At 45.5% G+C, this 16,216-nt stretch overlaps 30 non-coding genes across 30 annotated transcripts; all 30 read left to right on the forward strand.

The window, feature by feature from the left end:
• Nucleotides 1-110: 110 nt before the first annotated feature.
• On the forward strand, nucleotides 111-192 carry TRNAS-GCU (transfer RNA serine (anticodon GCU)). The gene has a single exon. It is a non-coding gene; the product is annotated as a tRNA-Ser (tRNA).
• Nucleotides 193-1,515: 1,323 nt separating this feature from the next.
• TRNAS-GCU (transfer RNA serine (anticodon GCU)) lies at nucleotides 1,516-1,597 on the forward strand. The gene has a single exon. It is a non-coding gene; the product is annotated as a tRNA-Ser (tRNA).
• A 1,321-nt stretch (nucleotides 1,598-2,918) lies between these two features.
• Nucleotides 2,919-3,000, forward strand: TRNAS-GCU (transfer RNA serine (anticodon GCU)). The gene has a single exon. It is a non-coding gene; the product is annotated as a tRNA-Ser (tRNA).
• Nucleotides 3,001-3,763: 763 nt separating this feature from the next.
• TRNAS-GCU (transfer RNA serine (anticodon GCU)) lies at nucleotides 3,764-3,845 on the forward strand. The gene has a single exon. It is a non-coding gene; the product is annotated as a tRNA-Ser (tRNA).
• A 199-nt stretch (nucleotides 3,846-4,044) lies between these two features.
• On the forward strand, nucleotides 4,045-4,131 carry TRNAS-GCU (transfer RNA serine (anticodon GCU)). Its single transcript has one exon. It is a non-coding gene; the product is annotated as a tRNA-Ser (tRNA).
• A 200-nt stretch (nucleotides 4,132-4,331) lies between these two features.
• TRNAS-GCU (transfer RNA serine (anticodon GCU)) lies at nucleotides 4,332-4,413 on the forward strand. The gene has a single exon. It is a non-coding gene; the product is annotated as a tRNA-Ser (tRNA).
• Nucleotides 4,414-4,618: 205 nt separating this feature from the next.
• On the forward strand, nucleotides 4,619-4,700 carry TRNAS-GCU (transfer RNA serine (anticodon GCU)). Its single transcript has one exon. It is a non-coding gene; the product is annotated as a tRNA-Ser (tRNA).
• A 205-nt stretch (nucleotides 4,701-4,905) lies between these two features.
• On the forward strand, nucleotides 4,906-4,987 carry TRNAS-GCU (transfer RNA serine (anticodon GCU)). Its single transcript has one exon. It is a non-coding gene; the product is annotated as a tRNA-Ser (tRNA).
• A 622-nt stretch (nucleotides 4,988-5,609) lies between these two features.
• Nucleotides 5,610-5,691, forward strand: TRNAS-GCU (transfer RNA serine (anticodon GCU)). Its single transcript has one exon. It is a non-coding gene; the product is annotated as a tRNA-Ser (tRNA).
• Nucleotides 5,692-5,896: 205 nt separating this feature from the next.
• Nucleotides 5,897-5,978, forward strand: TRNAS-GCU (transfer RNA serine (anticodon GCU)). Its single transcript has one exon. It is a non-coding gene; the product is annotated as a tRNA-Ser (tRNA).
• A 205-nt stretch (nucleotides 5,979-6,183) lies between these two features.
• On the forward strand, nucleotides 6,184-6,265 carry TRNAS-GCU (transfer RNA serine (anticodon GCU)). Its single transcript has one exon. It is a non-coding gene; the product is annotated as a tRNA-Ser (tRNA).
• Nucleotides 6,266-6,887: 622 nt separating this feature from the next.
• TRNAS-GCU (transfer RNA serine (anticodon GCU)) lies at nucleotides 6,888-6,969 on the forward strand. The gene has a single exon. It is a non-coding gene; the product is annotated as a tRNA-Ser (tRNA).
• A 205-nt stretch (nucleotides 6,970-7,174) lies between these two features.
• Nucleotides 7,175-7,256, forward strand: TRNAS-GCU (transfer RNA serine (anticodon GCU)). Its single transcript has one exon. It is a non-coding gene; the product is annotated as a tRNA-Ser (tRNA).
• A 484-nt stretch (nucleotides 7,257-7,740) lies between these two features.
• Nucleotides 7,741-7,822, forward strand: TRNAS-GCU (transfer RNA serine (anticodon GCU)). Its single transcript has one exon. It is a non-coding gene; the product is annotated as a tRNA-Ser (tRNA).
• A 205-nt stretch (nucleotides 7,823-8,027) lies between these two features.
• TRNAS-GCU (transfer RNA serine (anticodon GCU)) lies at nucleotides 8,028-8,109 on the forward strand. Its single transcript has one exon. It is a non-coding gene; the product is annotated as a tRNA-Ser (tRNA).
• Nucleotides 8,110-8,314: 205 nt separating this feature from the next.
• On the forward strand, nucleotides 8,315-8,396 carry TRNAS-GCU (transfer RNA serine (anticodon GCU)). Its single transcript has one exon. It is a non-coding gene; the product is annotated as a tRNA-Ser (tRNA).
• Nucleotides 8,397-9,018: 622 nt separating this feature from the next.
• On the forward strand, nucleotides 9,019-9,100 carry TRNAS-GCU (transfer RNA serine (anticodon GCU)). The gene has a single exon. It is a non-coding gene; the product is annotated as a tRNA-Ser (tRNA).
• Nucleotides 9,101-9,305: 205 nt separating this feature from the next.
• On the forward strand, nucleotides 9,306-9,387 carry TRNAS-GCU (transfer RNA serine (anticodon GCU)). Its single transcript has one exon. It is a non-coding gene; the product is annotated as a tRNA-Ser (tRNA).
• Nucleotides 9,388-9,592: 205 nt separating this feature from the next.
• Nucleotides 9,593-9,674, forward strand: TRNAS-GCU (transfer RNA serine (anticodon GCU)). The gene has a single exon. It is a non-coding gene; the product is annotated as a tRNA-Ser (tRNA).
• Nucleotides 9,675-10,160: 486 nt separating this feature from the next.
• TRNAS-GCU (transfer RNA serine (anticodon GCU)) lies at nucleotides 10,161-10,242 on the forward strand. The gene has a single exon. It is a non-coding gene; the product is annotated as a tRNA-Ser (tRNA).
• A 778-nt stretch (nucleotides 10,243-11,020) lies between these two features.
• Nucleotides 11,021-11,102, forward strand: TRNAS-GCU (transfer RNA serine (anticodon GCU)). The gene has a single exon. It is a non-coding gene; the product is annotated as a tRNA-Ser (tRNA).
• Nucleotides 11,103-11,724: 622 nt separating this feature from the next.
• TRNAS-GCU (transfer RNA serine (anticodon GCU)) lies at nucleotides 11,725-11,806 on the forward strand. Its single transcript has one exon. It is a non-coding gene; the product is annotated as a tRNA-Ser (tRNA).
• A 205-nt stretch (nucleotides 11,807-12,011) lies between these two features.
• On the forward strand, nucleotides 12,012-12,093 carry TRNAS-GCU (transfer RNA serine (anticodon GCU)). The gene has a single exon. It is a non-coding gene; the product is annotated as a tRNA-Ser (tRNA).
• A 622-nt stretch (nucleotides 12,094-12,715) lies between these two features.
• On the forward strand, nucleotides 12,716-12,797 carry TRNAS-GCU (transfer RNA serine (anticodon GCU)). The gene has a single exon. It is a non-coding gene; the product is annotated as a tRNA-Ser (tRNA).
• A 205-nt stretch (nucleotides 12,798-13,002) lies between these two features.
• On the forward strand, nucleotides 13,003-13,084 carry TRNAS-GCU (transfer RNA serine (anticodon GCU)). The gene has a single exon. It is a non-coding gene; the product is annotated as a tRNA-Ser (tRNA).
• Nucleotides 13,085-13,289: 205 nt separating this feature from the next.
• Nucleotides 13,290-13,371, forward strand: TRNAS-GCU (transfer RNA serine (anticodon GCU)). Its single transcript has one exon. It is a non-coding gene; the product is annotated as a tRNA-Ser (tRNA).
• A 622-nt stretch (nucleotides 13,372-13,993) lies between these two features.
• Nucleotides 13,994-14,075, forward strand: TRNAS-GCU (transfer RNA serine (anticodon GCU)). The gene has a single exon. It is a non-coding gene; the product is annotated as a tRNA-Ser (tRNA).
• A 205-nt stretch (nucleotides 14,076-14,280) lies between these two features.
• Nucleotides 14,281-14,362, forward strand: TRNAS-GCU (transfer RNA serine (anticodon GCU)). Its single transcript has one exon. It is a non-coding gene; the product is annotated as a tRNA-Ser (tRNA).
• A 205-nt stretch (nucleotides 14,363-14,567) lies between these two features.
• Nucleotides 14,568-14,649, forward strand: TRNAS-GCU (transfer RNA serine (anticodon GCU)). The gene has a single exon. It is a non-coding gene; the product is annotated as a tRNA-Ser (tRNA).
• A 1,187-nt stretch (nucleotides 14,650-15,836) lies between these two features.
• TRNAS-GCU (transfer RNA serine (anticodon GCU)) lies at nucleotides 15,837-15,918 on the forward strand. Its single transcript has one exon. It is a non-coding gene; the product is annotated as a tRNA-Ser (tRNA).
• Nucleotides 15,919-16,216: the final 298 nt, after the last annotated feature.

Raw genomic sequence — 16,216 nt, forward strand, 5'->3', positions numbered from 1 at the left:
CTAATACATTGGGCCCTAAACACGCGAGTTCGAATCTCGCCTCCGTCGTTTTAACCGGATTGTTTTAATCACAAATTCAGGCAAAATAATTAAACCAGTTTTAAATCGAGGACGGGGTGGCCGATTGGTTAAGGCGATGGACTGCTAATCCATTGGGCTCTGCCCGCGCGAGTTCGAATCTCTCCTCCGTCGTTTTATCCGTTTTGATTTGAACACAAATGCAGTCAAAATGATTTAACTCGTTTAAATCGCGGAAGGGATGGCCGAGTGGTTAAGGCGATGGGTTGCTAATACATTAGGCCCGCGCGAGTTCGAATCTCGCCTCCGTCGTTTTATCCGTTTTGTTTTGAACACAAATGCAGTCAAAATGATTTAACTCGTTTAAAAAGCGGAAGGGATGGCCGAGTGGTTAAGGCGATGGATTGCTAATACATTAGGCCCTAAACACGCGAGTTCAAATCTCGCCTCCGTCGTTTTATCCGTTTTGTTTTGAACACAAATGCAGTCAAAATGATTTAACTCGTTTAAATTGCGGAAGGGATGGCCGAATGGTTAAGGCGATGGATTGCTAATACATTTTGCTCTAAACACGCGAGTTCGAATCTCGCCTCCGTCGTTTTAACCGGATTGTTTTAATCACAAATTCAGGCAAAATAATTAAACCCGTTTTAAATCGAGGACGGGGTGGTTAAGGCGATGGACTGCTAATCCATTGGGCTCTGCCCGCGCGAGTTCGAATCTCGCCTCCGTCGTTTTATCCGTTTTGTTTTGAACACAAATGCAGTCAAAATGATTTAACTCGTTTAAATCGCGGAAGGGATGGCCGAGTATTTAAGGCGATGGATTGCTAATACATTGGGCCCTAAACACGCGAGTTCGAATCTCGCCTCCGTCGTTTTAACCGGATTGTTTTAATCACAAATTCAGGCAAAATAATTAAACCAATTTTAAATCGAGGACGGGGTGGTTAAGGCGATGGACTGCTAATCCATTGGGCTCTGCCCGCGCGAGTTCGAATCTCGCCTCCGTCGTTTGATCCGTTTTGTTTTGAACACAAATGCAGTCAAAATGATTTAACTCGTTTAAATCGCGGAAGGGATGGCCGAGTATTTAAGGCGATGGATTGCTAATACATTGGGCCCTAAACACGCGAGTTCGAATCTCGCCTCCGTCGTTTTAACCGGATTGTTTTAATCACAAATTCAGGCAAAATAATTAAACCAATTTTAAATCGAGGACGGGGTGGTTAAGGCGATGGACTGCTAATCCATTGGGCTCTGCCCGCGCGAGTTCGAATCTCGCCTCCGTCGTTTTATCCGTTTTGTTTTGAACACAAATGCAGTCAAAATGATTTAACTCGTTTAAATCGCGGAAGGGATGGCCGAGTATTTAAGGCGATGGATTGCTGATACATTGGGCCCTAAACACGCGAGTTCGAATCTCGCCTCCGTCGTTTTAACCGGATTGTTTTAATCACAAATTCAGGCAAAATAATTAAACCAGTTTTAAATCGAGGACGGGGTGGCCGATTGGTTAAGGCGATGGACTGCTAATCCATTGGGCTCTGCCCGCGCGAGTTCGAATCTCGCCTCCGTCGTTTAATCCGTTTTGTTTTGAACACAAATGCAGTCAAAATGATTTAACTCGTTTAAATCGCGGAAGGGATGGCCGAATGGTTAAGGCGATGGATTGCTAATACATTTTGCTCTAAACACGCGAGTTCGAATCTCGCATCCGTCGTTTTAACCGGATTGTTTTAATCACAAATTCAGGCAAAATAATTAAACCCGTTTTAAATCGAGGACGGGGTGGTTAAGGCGATGGACTGCTAATCCATTGGACTCTGCCCGCGCGAGTTCGAATCTCGCCTCCGTCGTTTTATCCGTTTTGTTTTGAACACAAATGCAGTCAAAATGATTTAACTCGTTTAAATTGCGGAAGGGATGGCCGAATGGTTAAGGCGATGGATTGCTAATACATTTTGCTCTAAACACGCGAGTTCGAATCTCGCCTCCGTCGTTTTAACCGGATTGTTTTAATCACAAATTCAGGCAAAATAATTAAACCCGTTTTAAATCGAGGACGGGGTGGTTAAGGCGATGGACTGCTAATCCATTGGGCTCTGCCCGCGCGAGTTCGAATCTCGCCTCCGTCGTTTTATCCGTTTTGTTTTGAACACAAATGCAGTCAAAATGATTTAACTCGTTTAAATCGCGGAAGGGATGGCCGAGTATTTAAGGCGATGGATTGCTAATACATTGGGCCCTAAACACGCGAGTTCGAATCTCGCCTCCGTCGTTTTAACCGGATTGTTTTAATCACAAATTCAGGCAAAATAATTAAACCAATTTTAAATCGAGGACGGGGTGGTTAAGGCGATGGACTGCTAATCCATTGGGCTCTGCCCGCGCGAGTTCGAATCTCGCCTCCGTCGTTTTATCCGTTTTGTTTTGAACACAAATGCAGTCAAAATGATTTAACTCGTTTAAATCGCGGAAGGGATGGCCGAGTATTTAAGGCGATGGATTGCTAATACATTGGGCCCTAAACACGCGAGTTCGAATCTCGCCTCCGTCGTTTTAACCGGATTGTTTTAATCACAAATTCAGGCAAAATAATTAAACCAATTTTAAATCGAGGACGGGGTGGTTAAGGCGATGGACTGCTAATCCATTGGGCTCTGCCCGCGCGAGTTCGAATCTCGCCTCCGTCGTTTTATCCGTTTTGTTTTGAACACAAATGCAGTCAAAATGATTTAACTCGTTTAAATCGCGGAAGGGACGGCCGAGTATTTAAGGCGATGGATTGCTGATACATTGGGCCCTAAACACGCGAGTTCGAATCTCGCCTCCGTCGTTTTAACCGGATTGTTTTAATCACAAATTCAGGCAAAATAATTAAACCAGTTTTAAATCGAGGACGGGGTGGCCGATTGGTTAAGGCGATGGACTGCTAATCCATTGGGCTCTGCCCGCGCGAGTTCGAATCTCGCCTCCGTCGTTTAATCCGTTTTGTTTTGAACACAAATGCAGTCAAAATGATTTAACTCGTTTAAATCGCGGAAGGGATGGCCGAATGGTTAAGGCGATGGATTGCTAATACATTTTGCTCTAAACACGCGAGTTCGAATCTCGCATCCGTCGTTTTAACCGGATTGTTTTAATCACAAATTCAGGCAAAATAATTAAACCCGTTTTAAATCGAGGACGGGGTGGTTAAGGCGATGGACTGCTAATCCATTGGACTCTGCCCGCGCGAGTTCGAATCTCGCCTCCGTCGTTTTATCCGTTTTGTTTTGAACACAAATGCAGTCAAAATGATTTAACTCGTTTAAATCGCGGAAGGGATGGCCGAGTGGTTAAGGCGATGGATTGCTAATACATTTTGCTCTAAACACGCGAGTTCGAATCTCGCCTCCGTCGTTTTAACCGGATTGTTTTAATCACAAATTCAGGCAAAATAATTAAACCCGTTTTAAATCGAGGACGGGGTGGTTAAGGCGATGGACTGCTAATCCATTGGGCTCTGCCCGCGCGAGTTCGAATCTCGCCTCCGTCGTTTTATCCGTTTTGTTTTGAACACAAATGCAGTCAAAATGATTTAACTCGTTTAAATCGCGGAAGGGATGGCCGAGTATTTAAGGCGATGGATTGCTGATACATTGGGCCCTAAACACGCGAGTTCGAATCTCGCCTCCGTCGTTTTAACCGGATTGTTTTAATCACAAATTCAGGCAAAATAATTAAACCAGTTTTAAATCGAGGACGGGGTGGCCGATTGGTTAAGGCGATGGACTGCTAATCCATTGGGCTCTGCCCGCGCGAGTTCGAATCTCGCCTCCGTCGTTTTATCCGTTTTGTTTTGAACACAAATGCAGTCAAAATGATTTAACTCGTTTAAATCGCGGAAGGGATGGCCGAGTGGTTAAGGCGATGGATTGCTAATACATTAGGCCCGCGCGAGATCGAATCTCGCCTCCGTCGTTGTATCCGTTTTGTTTTGAACACAAATGCAGTCAAAATGATTTAACTCGTTTAAATCGCGGAAGGGATGGCCGAGTGGTTAAGGCGATGGATTGCTAATCCATTGGGCTCTGCCCGCGCGAGTTCGAATCTCGCCACCGTCGTTTTATCCGTTTTGTTTTGAACACCAATGCAGTCAAAATGATTAAACTCGGTTTAATCGCGGAAGGGATGGCCGAATGGTTAAGGCGATGGATTGCTAATACATAGGGCCCTAAACACGCGAGTTCGAATCTCGCCTCCGTCGTTTTAACCGGATTGTTTTAATCACAAATTCAGGCAAAATATTTAAACCAGTCTTAAATCCAGGACGGGGTGGCCGAGTGGTAACGGCGATGGACTGCTAATCGATTGGGCTCTGCCCGCGCGAGTTCGAATCTCGCCTCCGTCGTTTTATCCGTTTTGTTTTGAACACAAATGCAGTCAAAGTGATTTAACTCGTTTAAATCGCGGAAGGGATGGCCGAGTGGTTAAGGCGATGGATTGCTGATACATTGGGCCCTAAAAACGAGAGTTCGAATCTCGCCTCCGTCGTTTTAACCGGATTGTTTTAATCACAAATTCAGGCAAAATATTTAAACCAGTTCTAAATCGAGGACGGGGTGGCCGAGTGGTTAAAGCGATGGACTGCTAATCCATTGGGCTCTGCCCGCGCGAGTTCGAATCTCGCCTCCGTCGATTTATCCGTTTTGTTTTGAACACCAATGCAGTCAAAATGATTAAACTCGGTTTAATCGCGGAAGGGATGGCCGAATGGTTAAGGCGATGGATTGCTAATACATTGGGCCCTAAACACGCGAGTTCGAATCTCGCCTCCGTCGTTTTAACCGGATTGTTTTAATCACAAATTCAGGCAAAATATTTAAACCAGTTCTAAATCGAGGACGGGGTGGCCGAGTGGTTAAAGCGATGGACTGCTAATCCATTGGGCTCTGCCCGCGCGAGTTCGAATCTCGCCTCCGTCGTTTTATCCGTTTTGTTTTGAACACAAATGCAGTCAAAATGATTTAACTCGTTTAAATTGCGGAAGGGATGGCCGAGTGGTTAAGGCGATGGATTGCTAATACATTAGGCCCGCGCGAGTTCGAATCTCGCCTCCGTCGTTTTATCCGTTTTGTTTTGAACACAAATGCAGTCAAAATGATTTAACTCGTTTAAATCGCGGAAGGGATGGCCGAGTGGTTAAGGCGATGGATTGCTAATACATTAGGCCCTAAACACGCGAGTTCAAATCTCGCCTCCGTCGTTTTAACCGGATTGATTTAATCACAAATTCAGGCAAAATATTTAAACCAATTTTAAATCGAGGACGGGGTGGTTAAGGCGATGGACTGCTAATCCATTGGGCTCTGCCCGCGCGAGTTCGAATCTCGCCACCGTCGTTTTATCCGTTTTGTTTTGAACACCAATGCAGTCAAAATGATTAAACTCGGTTTAATCGCGGAAGGGATGGCCGAATGGTTAAGGCGATGGATTGCTAATACATAGGGCCCTAAACACGCGAGTTCGAATCTCGCCTCCGTCGTTTTAACCGGATTGTTTTAATCACAAATTCAGGCAAAATATTTAAACCAGTTTTAAATCCAGGACGGGGTGGCCGAGTGGTAACGGCGATGGACTGCTAATCGATTGGGCTCTGCCCGCGCGAGTTCGAATCTCGCCTCCGTCGTTTTATCCGTTTTGTTTTGAACACAAATGCAGTCAAAGTGATTTAACTCGTTTAAATCGCGGAAGGGATGGCCGAGTGGTTAAGGCGATGGATTGCTGATACATTGGGCCCTAAAAACGAGAGTTCGATTCTCGCCTCCGTCGTTTTAACCGGATTGTTTTAATCACAAATTCAGGCAAAATATTTAAACCAGTTCTAAATCGAGGACGGGGTGGCCGAGTGGTTAAAGCGATGGACTGCTAATCCATTGGGCTCTGCCCGCGCGAGTTCGAATCTCGCCTCCGTCGATTTATCCGTTTTGTTTTGAACACCAATGCAGTCAAAATGATTAAACTCGGTTTAATCGCGGAAGGGATGGCCGAATGGTTAAGGCGATGGATTGCTAATACATTGGGCCCTAAACACGCGAGTTCGAATCTCGCCTCCGTCGTTTTAACCGGATTGTTTTAATCACAAATTCAGGCAAAATATTTAAACCAGTTCTAAATCGAGGACGGGGTGGCCGAGTGGTTACGGCGATGGACTGCTAATCCATTGGGCTCTGCACGCGCGAGTTCGAATCTCGCCTCCGTCGTTTTATTCGTTTTGTTTTGAACACAAATGCAGTCAAAATGATTTAACTCGTTTAAATTGCGGAAGGGATGGCCGAGTGGTTAAGGCGATGGATTGCTAATACATTAGGCCCGCGCGAGTTCGAATCTCGCCTCCGTCGTTTTATCCGTTTTGTTTTGAACACAAATGCAGTCAAAATGATTTAACTCGTTTAAATCGCGGAAGGGATGGCCGAGTGGTTAAGGCGATGGATTGCTAATACATTAGGCCCTAAACACGCGAGTTCAAATCTCGCCTCCGTCGTTTTAACCGGATTGATTTAATCACAAATTCAGGCAAAATATTTAAACCAATTTTAAATCGAGGACGGGGTGGTTAAGGCGATGGACTGCTAATCCATTGGGCTCTGCCCGCGCGAGTTCGAATCTCGCCACCGTCGTTTTATCCGTTTTGTTTTGAACACCAATGCAGTCAAAATGATTAAACTCGTTTAGATCGCGGAAGGGATGGCCGAGTGGTTAAGGCGATGGATTGCTGATACATTGGGCCCTAAAAACGCGAGTTTGAATCTCGCCTCCGTCGTTTTAACCGGATTGTTTTAATCACAAATTCAGGCAAAAGATTTAAACCAGTTCTAAATCGAGGACGGGGTGGCCGAGTGGTTAAGGCGATGGACTGCTAATCCATTGGGCTCTGCCCGCGCGAGTTCGAATCTCGCCTACGTCGATTTATCCGTTTTGTTTTGAACACCAATGCAGTCAAAATGATTAAACTCGGTTTAATCGCGGAAGGGATGGCCGAGTGGTTAAGGCGATGGATTGCTGATACATTGGGCCCTAAAAACGCGAGTTTGAATCTCGCCTCCGTCGTTTTAACCGGATTGTTTTAATCACAAATTCAGGCAAAATATTTAAACCAGTTCTAAATCGAGGACGGGGTGGCCGAGTGGTTAAGGCGATGGACTGCTAATCCATTGGGCTCTGCCCGCGCGAGTTCGAATCTCGCCTACGTCGATTTATCCGTTTTGTTTTGAACACCAATGCAGTCAAAATGATTAAACTCGGTTTAATCGCGGAAGGGATGGCCGAATGGTTAAGGCGATGGATTGCTAATACATTGGGCCCTAAACACGCGAGTTCGAATCTCGCCTCCGTCGTTTTAACCGGATTGTTTTAATCACAAATTCAGGCAAAATAATTATACCCGTTTTAAATCGAGGACGACGTGGTTAAGGCGATGGACTGCTAATCCATTGGGCTCTGCCCGCGCGAGTTCGAATCTCGCCTCCGTCGTTTTATCCGTTTTGTTTTGAACACAAATGCAGTCAAAATGATTTAACTCGTTTAAATCGCGGAAGGGATGGCCGAGTATTTAAGGCGATGGATTGCTGATACATTGGGCCCTAAACACGCGAGTTCGAATCTCGCCTCCGTCGTTTTAACCGGATTGTTTTAATCACAAATTCAGGCAAAATAATTAAACCAGTTTTAAATCGAGGACGGGGTGGCCGATTGGTTAAGGCGATGGACTGCTAATCCATTGGGCTCTGCCCGCGCGAGTTCGAATCTCGCCTCCGTCGTTTTATCCGTTTTGTTTTGAACACAAATGCAGTCAAAATGATTTAACTCGTTTAAATCGCGGAAGGGATGGCCGAGTGGTTAAGGCGATGGATTGCTGATACACTGGGCCCTAAAAACGCGAGTTCGAATCTCGCCTCCGTCGTTTTAACCGGATTGTTTTAATCACAAATTCAGGCAAAAAATTTAAACCAGTTCTAAATCGAGGACGGGGTGGCCGAGTGGTTAAGGCGATGGACTGCTAATCCATTGGGCTCTGCCCGCGCGAGTTCGAATCTCGCCTCCGTCGATTTATCCGTTTTGTTTTGAACACCAATGCAGTCAAAATGATTAAACTCGGTTTAATCGCGGAAGGGATGGCCGAATGGTTAAGGCGATGGATTGCTAATACTTTGGGCCCTAAACACGCGAGTTCGAATCTCGCCTCCGTCGTTTTAACCGGATTGTTTTAATCACAAATTCAGGCAAAATATTTAAACCAGTTTTAAATCGAGGACGGGGTGGCCGAGTGGTTACGGCGATGGACTGCTAATCCATTGGGCTCTGCAAGCGCGAGTTCGAATCTCGCCTCCGTCGTTTTATCCGTTTTGTTTTGAACTCAAATGCAGTCAAAATGATTTAACTCGTTTAAATCGCGGAAGGGATGGCCGAGTGGTTAAGGCGATGGATTGCTAATACATTAGGCCCGCGCGAGTTCGAATCTCGCCTCCGTCGTTTTATCCGTTTTGTTTTGAACACAAATGCAGTCAAAATGATTTAACTCGTTTAAATCGCGGAAGGGATGGCCGAGTGGTTAGGGCGATGGATTGCTAATACATAAGGCCCTAAACACGCGAGTTCAAATCTCGCCTCCGTCGTTTTAACCGGATTGATTTAATCACAAATTCAGGCAAAATATTTAAACCAAGTTTAAATCGAGGACGGGGTGGTTAAGGCGATGGACTGCTAATCCATTGGGCTCTGCCCGCGCGAGTTCGAATCTCGCCACCGTCGTTTTATCCGTTTTGTTTTGAACACCAATGCAGTCAAAATGATTAAACTCGGTTTAATCGCGGAAGGGATGGCCGAATGGTTAAGGCGATGGATTGCTAATACATAGGGCCCTAAACACGCGAGTTCGAATCTCGCCTCCGTCGTTTTAACCGGATTGTTTTAATCACAAATTCAGGCAAAATATTTAAACCAGTTTTAAATCCAGGAAGGGGTGGCCGAGTGGTAACGGCGATGGACTGCTAATCCATTGGGCTCTGCCCGCGCGAGTTCGAATCTCGCCTCCGTCGTTTTATCCGTTTTGTTTTGAACACAAATGCAGTCAAAATGATTTAACTCGTTTAAATCGCGGAAGGGATGGCCGAGTGGTTAAGGCGATGGATTGCTGATACATTGGGCCCTAAAAACGCGAGTTCGAATCTCGCCTCCGTCGTTTTAACCGGATTGTTTTAATCAAAAATTCAGGCAAAATATTTAAACCAGTTCTAAATCGAGGACGGGGTGGCCGAGTGGTTAAGGCGATGGACTGCTAATCCATTGGGCTCTGCCCGCGCGAGTTCGAATCTCGCCTCCGTCGATTTATCCGTTTTGTTTTGAACACCAATGCAGTCAAAATGATTAAACTCGGTTTAATCGCGGAAGAGATGGCCGAATGGTTAAGGCGATGGATTGCTAATACATTGGGCCCTAAACACGCGAGTTCGAATCTCGCCTCCGTCGTTTTAACCGGATTGTTTTAATCACAAATTCAGGCAAAATATTTAAACCAGTTTTAAATCGAGGACGGGGTGGCCGAGTGGTTACGGCGATGGACTGCTAATCCATTGGGCTCTGCACGCGCGAGTTCGAATCTCGCCTCCGTCGTTTTATCCGTTTTGTTTTGAACACAAATGCAGTCAAAATGATTTAACTCGTTTAAATCGCGGAAGGGATGGCCGAGTGGTTAAGGCGATGGATTGCTAATACATTAGGCCCGCGCGAGTTCGAATCTCGCCTCCGTCGTTTTATCCGTTTTGTTTTGAACACAAATGCAGTCAAAATGATTTAACTCGTTTAAATCGCGGAAGGGATGGCCGAGTGGTTAAGGCGATGGATTGCTAATACATTAGGCCCTAAACACGCGAGTTCAAATCCCGCCTCCGTCGTTTTATCCGTTTTGTTTTGAACACAAATGCAGTCAAAATGATTTAACTCGTTTAAATCGCGGAAGGGATGGCCGAATGGTTAAGGCGTTGGATTGCTAATACATTTTGCTCTAAACACGCGAGTTCGAATCTCGCCTCCGTCGTTTTAACCGGATTGTTTTAATCACAAATTCAGGCAAAATAATTAAACCAGTTTTAAATCGAGGACGGGGTGGCCGATTGGTTAAGGCGATGGACTGCTAATCCATTGGGCTCTGCCCGCGCGAGTTCGAATCTCGCCTCCGTCGTTTTATCCGTTTTGTTTTGAACACAAATGCAGTCAAAATGATTTAACTCGTTTAAATCGCGGAAGGGATGGCCGAGTGGTTAAGGCGATGGATTGCTAATACATTAGGCCCTAAACACGCGAGTTCAAATCCCGCCTCCGTCGTTTTATCCGTTTTGTTTTGAACACAAATGCAGTCAAAATGATTTAACTCGTTTAAATCGCGGAAGGGATGGCCGAATGGTTAAGGCGATGGATTGCTAATACATTGGGCCCTAAACACGCGAGTTCGAATCTCGCTTCCGTCGTTTTAACGGGATTGTTTTAATCACAAATTCAGGCAAAATATTTAAACCAGTTTTAAATCGAGGACTTGGTGGCCGAGTGATTACGGCGATGGACTGCTAATCCATTGGGCTCTGCACGCGCGAGTTCGAATCTCGCCTCCGTCGTTTTATCCGTTTTGTTTTGAACACAAATGCAGTCAAAATGATTTAACTCGTTTAAATCGCGGAAGGGATGGCCGAGTGGTTAAGGCGATGGATTGCTAATACATTAGGCCCTAAACACGCGAGTTCAAATCCCGCCTCCGTCGTTTTATCCGTTTTGTTTTGAACACAAATGCAGTCAAAATGATTTAACTCGTTTAAATCGCGGAAGGGATGGCCGAATGGTTAAGGCGATGGATTGCTAATACATTGGGCCCTAAACACGCGAGTTCGAATCTCGCTTCCGTCGTTTTAACCGGATTGTTTTAATCACAAATTCAGGCAAAATATTTAAACCAGTTTTAAATCGAGGACGGGGTGGCCGAGTGGTTACGGCGATGGACTGCTAATCCATTGGGCTCTGCACGCGCGAGTTCGAATCTCGCCTCCGTCGTTTTATCCGTTTTGTTTTGAACACAAATGCAGTCAAAATGATTTAACTCGTTTAAATCGCGGAAGGGATGGCCGAGTGGTTAAGGCGATGGATTGCTAATACATTAGGCCCGCGCGAGTTCGAATCTCGCCTCCGTCGTTGTATCCGTTTTGTTTTGAACACAAATGCAATCAAAATGATTTAACTCGTTTAAGTCGCGGAAGGGATGGCCGAGTGGTTAAGGCGATGGATTGCTAATACATTAGGCCCTAAACACGCGAGTTCAAATCTCGCCTCCGTCGTTTTAACCGGATTGATTTAATCACAAATTCAGGCAAACTATTTAAACCAATTTTAAATCGAGGACGGGGTGGTTAAGGCGATGGACTGCTAATCCATTGGGCTCTGCCCGCGCGAGTTCGAATCTCGCCACCGTCGTTTTATCCGTTTTGTTTTGAACACCAATGCAGTCAAAATGATTAAACTCGGTTTAATCGCGGAAGGGATGGCCGAATGGTTAAGGCGATGGATTGCTAATACATAGGGCCCTAAACACGCGAGTTCGAATCTCGCCTCCGTCGTTTTAACCGGATTGTTTTAATCACAAATTCAGGCAAAATATTTAAACCAGTTTTATATCCAGGACGGGGTGGCCTAGTGGTAACGGCGATGGACTGCTAATCCATTGGGCTCTGCCCGCGCGAGTTCGAATCTCGCCTCCGTCGTTTTATCCGTTTTGTTTTGAAAACAAATGCAGTCAAAATGATTAAACTTGGTTTAATCGCGGAAGGGATGGCCGAATGGTTAAGGCGATGGATTGCTAATACATTGGGCCCTAAACACGCGAGTTCGAATCTCGCTTCCGTCGTTTTAACCGGATTGTTTTAATCACAAATTCAGGCAAAATATTTAAACCAGTTTTAAATCGAGGACGGGGTGGCCGAGTGGTTACGGCGATGGACTGCTAATCCATTGGGCTCTGCACGCGCGAGTTCGAATCTCGCCTCCGTCGTTTTATCCGTTTTGTTTTGAACACAAATGCAGTCAAAATGATTTAACTCGTTTAAATCGCGGAAGGGATGGCCGAGTGGTTAAGGCGATGGATTGCTAATACATTAGGCCCGCGCGAGTTCGAATCTCGCCTCCGTCGTTGTATCCGTTTTGTTTTGAACACAAATGCAGTCAAAATGATTTAACTCGTTTAAGTCGCGGAAGGGATGGCCGAGTGGTTAAGGCGATGGATTGCTAATACATTAGGCCCTAAACACGCGAGTTCAAATCTCGCCTCCGTCGTTTTAACCGGATTGATTTAATCACAAATTCAGGCAAACTATTTAAACCAATTTTAAATCGAGGACGGGGTGGTTAAGGCGATGGACTGCTAATCCATTGGGCTCTGCCCGCGCGAGTTCGAATCTCGCCACCGTCGTTTTATCCGTTTTGTTTTGAACACCAATGCAGTCAAAATGATTAAACTCGGTTTAATCGCGGAAGGGATGGCCGAATGGTTAAGGCGATGGATTGCTAATCCATAGGGCCCTAAACACGCGAGTTCGAATCTCGCCTCCGTCGTTTTAACCGGATTGTTTTAATCACAAATTCAGGCAAAATATTTAAACCAGTTTTATATCCAGGACGGGGTGGCCTAGTGGTAACGGCGATGGACTGCTAATCCATTGGGCTCTGCCCGCGCGAGTTCGAATCTCGCCTCCGTCGTTTTATCCGTTTTGTTTTGAAAACAAATGCAGTCAAAATGATTTAACTCGTTTAAATCGCGGAAGGGATGGCCGAGTGGTTAAGGCGATGGATTGCTGATACATTAAGCCCTAAAAACGCGAGTTCGAATCTCGCCTCCGTCGTTTTAACCGGATTGTTTTAATCACAAATTCAGGCAAAATATTTAAACCAGTTCTAAATCGAGGACGGGGTGGCCAAGTGGTTAAGGCGATGGACTGCTAATCCATTGGGCTCTGCCCGCGCGAGTTCAAATCTCGCCTCGGTCGTTTTATCCGTTTTGTTTTGAACACCAATGCAGTCAAAATGATTAAACTCGGTTTAATCGCGGAAGGGATGGCCGAATGGTTAAGGCGATGGATTGCTAATACATTGGGCCCTAAACACGCGAGTTCGAATCTCGCTTCCGTCGTTTTAACCGGATTGTTTTAATCACAAATTCAGGCAAAATATTTAAACCAGTTTTAAATCGAGGACGGGGTGGCCGAGTGGTTACGGCGATGGACTGCTAATCCATTGGGCTCTGCACGCGCGAGTTCGAATCTCGCCTCCGTCGTTTTATCCGTTTTGTGTTGAACACAAATGCAGTCAAAATGATTTAACTCGTTTAAATCGCGGAAGGGATGGCCGAGTGGTTAAGGCGATGGATTGCTAATACATTAGGCCCGCGCGAGTTCGAATCTCGCCTCCGTCGTTGTATCCGTTTTGTTTTGAACACAAATGCAGTCAAAATGATTTAACTCGTTTAAGTCGCGGAAGGGGTGGCCGAGTGGTTAAGGCGATGGATTGCTAATACATTAGGCCCTAAACACGCGAGTTCAAATCTCGCCTCCGTCGTTTTAACCGGATTGATTTAATCACAAATTCAGGCAAACTATTTAAACCAATTTTAAATCGAGGACGGGGTGGTTAAGGCGATGGACTGCTAATCCATTGGGCTCTGCCCGCGCGAGTTCGAATCTCGCCACCGTCGTTTTATCCGTTTTGTTTTGAACACCAATGCAGTCAAAATGATTAAACTCGGTTTAATCGCGGAAGGGATGGCCGAATGGTTAAGGCGATGGATTGCTAATACATAGGGCCCTAAACACGCGAGTTCGAATCTCGCCTCCGTCGTTTTAACCGGATTGTTTTAATCACAAATTCAAGCAAAATATTTAAACCAGTTTTATATCCAGGACGGGGTGGCCTAGTGGTAACGGCGATGGACTGCTAATCCATTGTGCTCTGCCCGCGCGAGTTCGAATCCCGCCTCCGTCGTTTTATCCGTTTTGTTTTGAAAACAAATGCAGTCAAAATGATTTAACTCGTTTAAATCGCGGAAGGGATGGCCGAGTGGTTAAGGCGATGGATTGCTGATACATTAAGCCCTAAAAACGCGAGTTCGAATCTCGCCTCCGTCGTTTTAACCGGATTGTTTTAATCACAAATTCAGGCAAAATATTTAAACCAGTTCTAAATCGAGGACGGGGTGGCCGAGTGGTTAAGGCGATGGACTGCTAATCCATTGGGCTCTGCCCGCGCGAGTTCGAATCTCGCCTCCGTCGTTTTATCCGTTTTGTTTTGAACACCAATGCAGTCAAAATGATTAAACTCGGTTTAATCGCGGAAGGGATGGCCGAATGGTTAAGGCGATGGATTGCTAATACATTGGGCCCTAAACACGCGAGTTCGAATCTCGCCTCCGTCGTTTTAACCGGATTGTTTTAATCACAAATTCAGGCAAAATATTTAAACCAGTTTTAAATCGAGGACGGGGTGGCCGAGTGGTTACGGCGATGGACTGCTAATCCATTGGGCTCTGCCCGCGCGAGTTCGAATCTCGCCTCTGTCGTTTTATCCGTTTTGTTTTGAACACAAATGCAGTCAAAATGATTTAACTCGTTTAAATCGCGGAAGGGATGGCCGAGTGGTTAAGGCGATGGATTGCTAATACATTAGGCCCGCGCGAGTTCGAATCTCGCCTCCGTCGTTTTATCCGTTTTGTTTTGAACACAAATGCAGTCAAAATGATTTAACTCGTTTAAATCGCGGAAGGGATGGCCGAGTGGTTAAGGCGATGGATTGCTAATACATTAGGCCCTAAACACGCGAGTTCAAATCTCGCCTCCGTCGTTTTATCCGTTTTGTTTTGAACACAAATGCAGTGAAAATGATTTAACTCGTTTAAATCGCGGAAGGGATGGCCGAATGGTTAAGGCGATGGATTGCTAATACATTTTGCTCTAAACACGCGAGTTCGAATCTCGCCTCCGTTGTTTTAACCGGATTGTTTTAATCACAAATTCAGGCAAAATAATTAAACCCGTTTTAAATCGAGGACGGGGTGGTTAAGGCGATGGACTGCTAATCCATTGGGCTCTGCCCGCGCGAGTTCGAATCTCGCCTCCGTCGTTTTATCCGTTTTGTTTTGAACACAAATGCAGTCAAAATTATTTAACTCGTTTAAATCGCGGAAGGAATGGCCGAGTATTTAAGGCGATGGATTGCTAATACATTGGGCCCTAAACACGCGAGTTCGAATCTCGCCTCCGTCGTTTTAACCGGATTGTTTTAATCACAAATTCAGGCAAAATAATTAAACCAAGTTTAAATCGAGGACGGGGTGGTTAAGGCGGTGGACTGCTAATCCATTGGGCTCTGCCCGCGCGAGTTCGAATCTCGCCTCCGTCGTTTTATCCGTTTTGTTTTGAACACAAATGCAGTCAAAATGATTTAACTCGTTTAAATCGCGGAAGGGATGGCCGAGTGGTTAAGGCGATGGATTGCTAATACATTAGGCCCTAAACACGCGAGTTCAAATCTCGCCTCCGTCGTTTTATCCGTTTTGTTTTGAACACAAATGCAGTCAAAATGATTTAACTCGTTTAAATCGCGGAAGGGATGGCCGAATGGTTAAGGCGATGGATTGCTAATACATTTTGCTCTAAACACGCGAGTTCGAATCTCGCCTCCGTCGTTTTAACCGGATTGTTTTAATCACAAATTCAGGCAAAATAATTAAACCAGTTTTAAATCGAGGACGGGGTGGCCGATTGGTTAAGGCGATGGACTGCTAATCCATTGGGCTCTGCCCGCGCGAGTTCGAATCTCGCCTCCGTCGTTTTATCCGTTTTGTTTTGAACACAAATGCAGTCAAATTGATTTAACTCGTTTAAATCGCGGAAGGGATGGCCGAGTGGTTAAGGCGATGGATTGCTAATACATTAGGCCCGCGCGAGTTCGAATCTCGCCTCCGTCGTTGTATCCGTTTTGTTTTGAACACAAATGCAGTCAAAATGATTTAACTCGTTTAAGTCGCGGAAGGGATGGCCGAGTGGTTAAGGCGATGGATTGCTAATACATTAGGCCCTAAACACGCGAGTTCAAATCTCGCCTCCGTCGTTTTAACCGGATTGATT

Source organism: Phalangium opilio, unplaced genomic scaffold (assembly GCF_054372755.1).
Source record: "Phalangium opilio isolate 3A_F unplaced genomic scaffold, DU_Popi_V2 ptg001662l_1, whole genome shotgun sequence".
NCBI lineage: Eukaryota > Metazoa > Arthropoda > Arachnida > Opiliones > Phalangiidae > Phalangium > Phalangium opilio.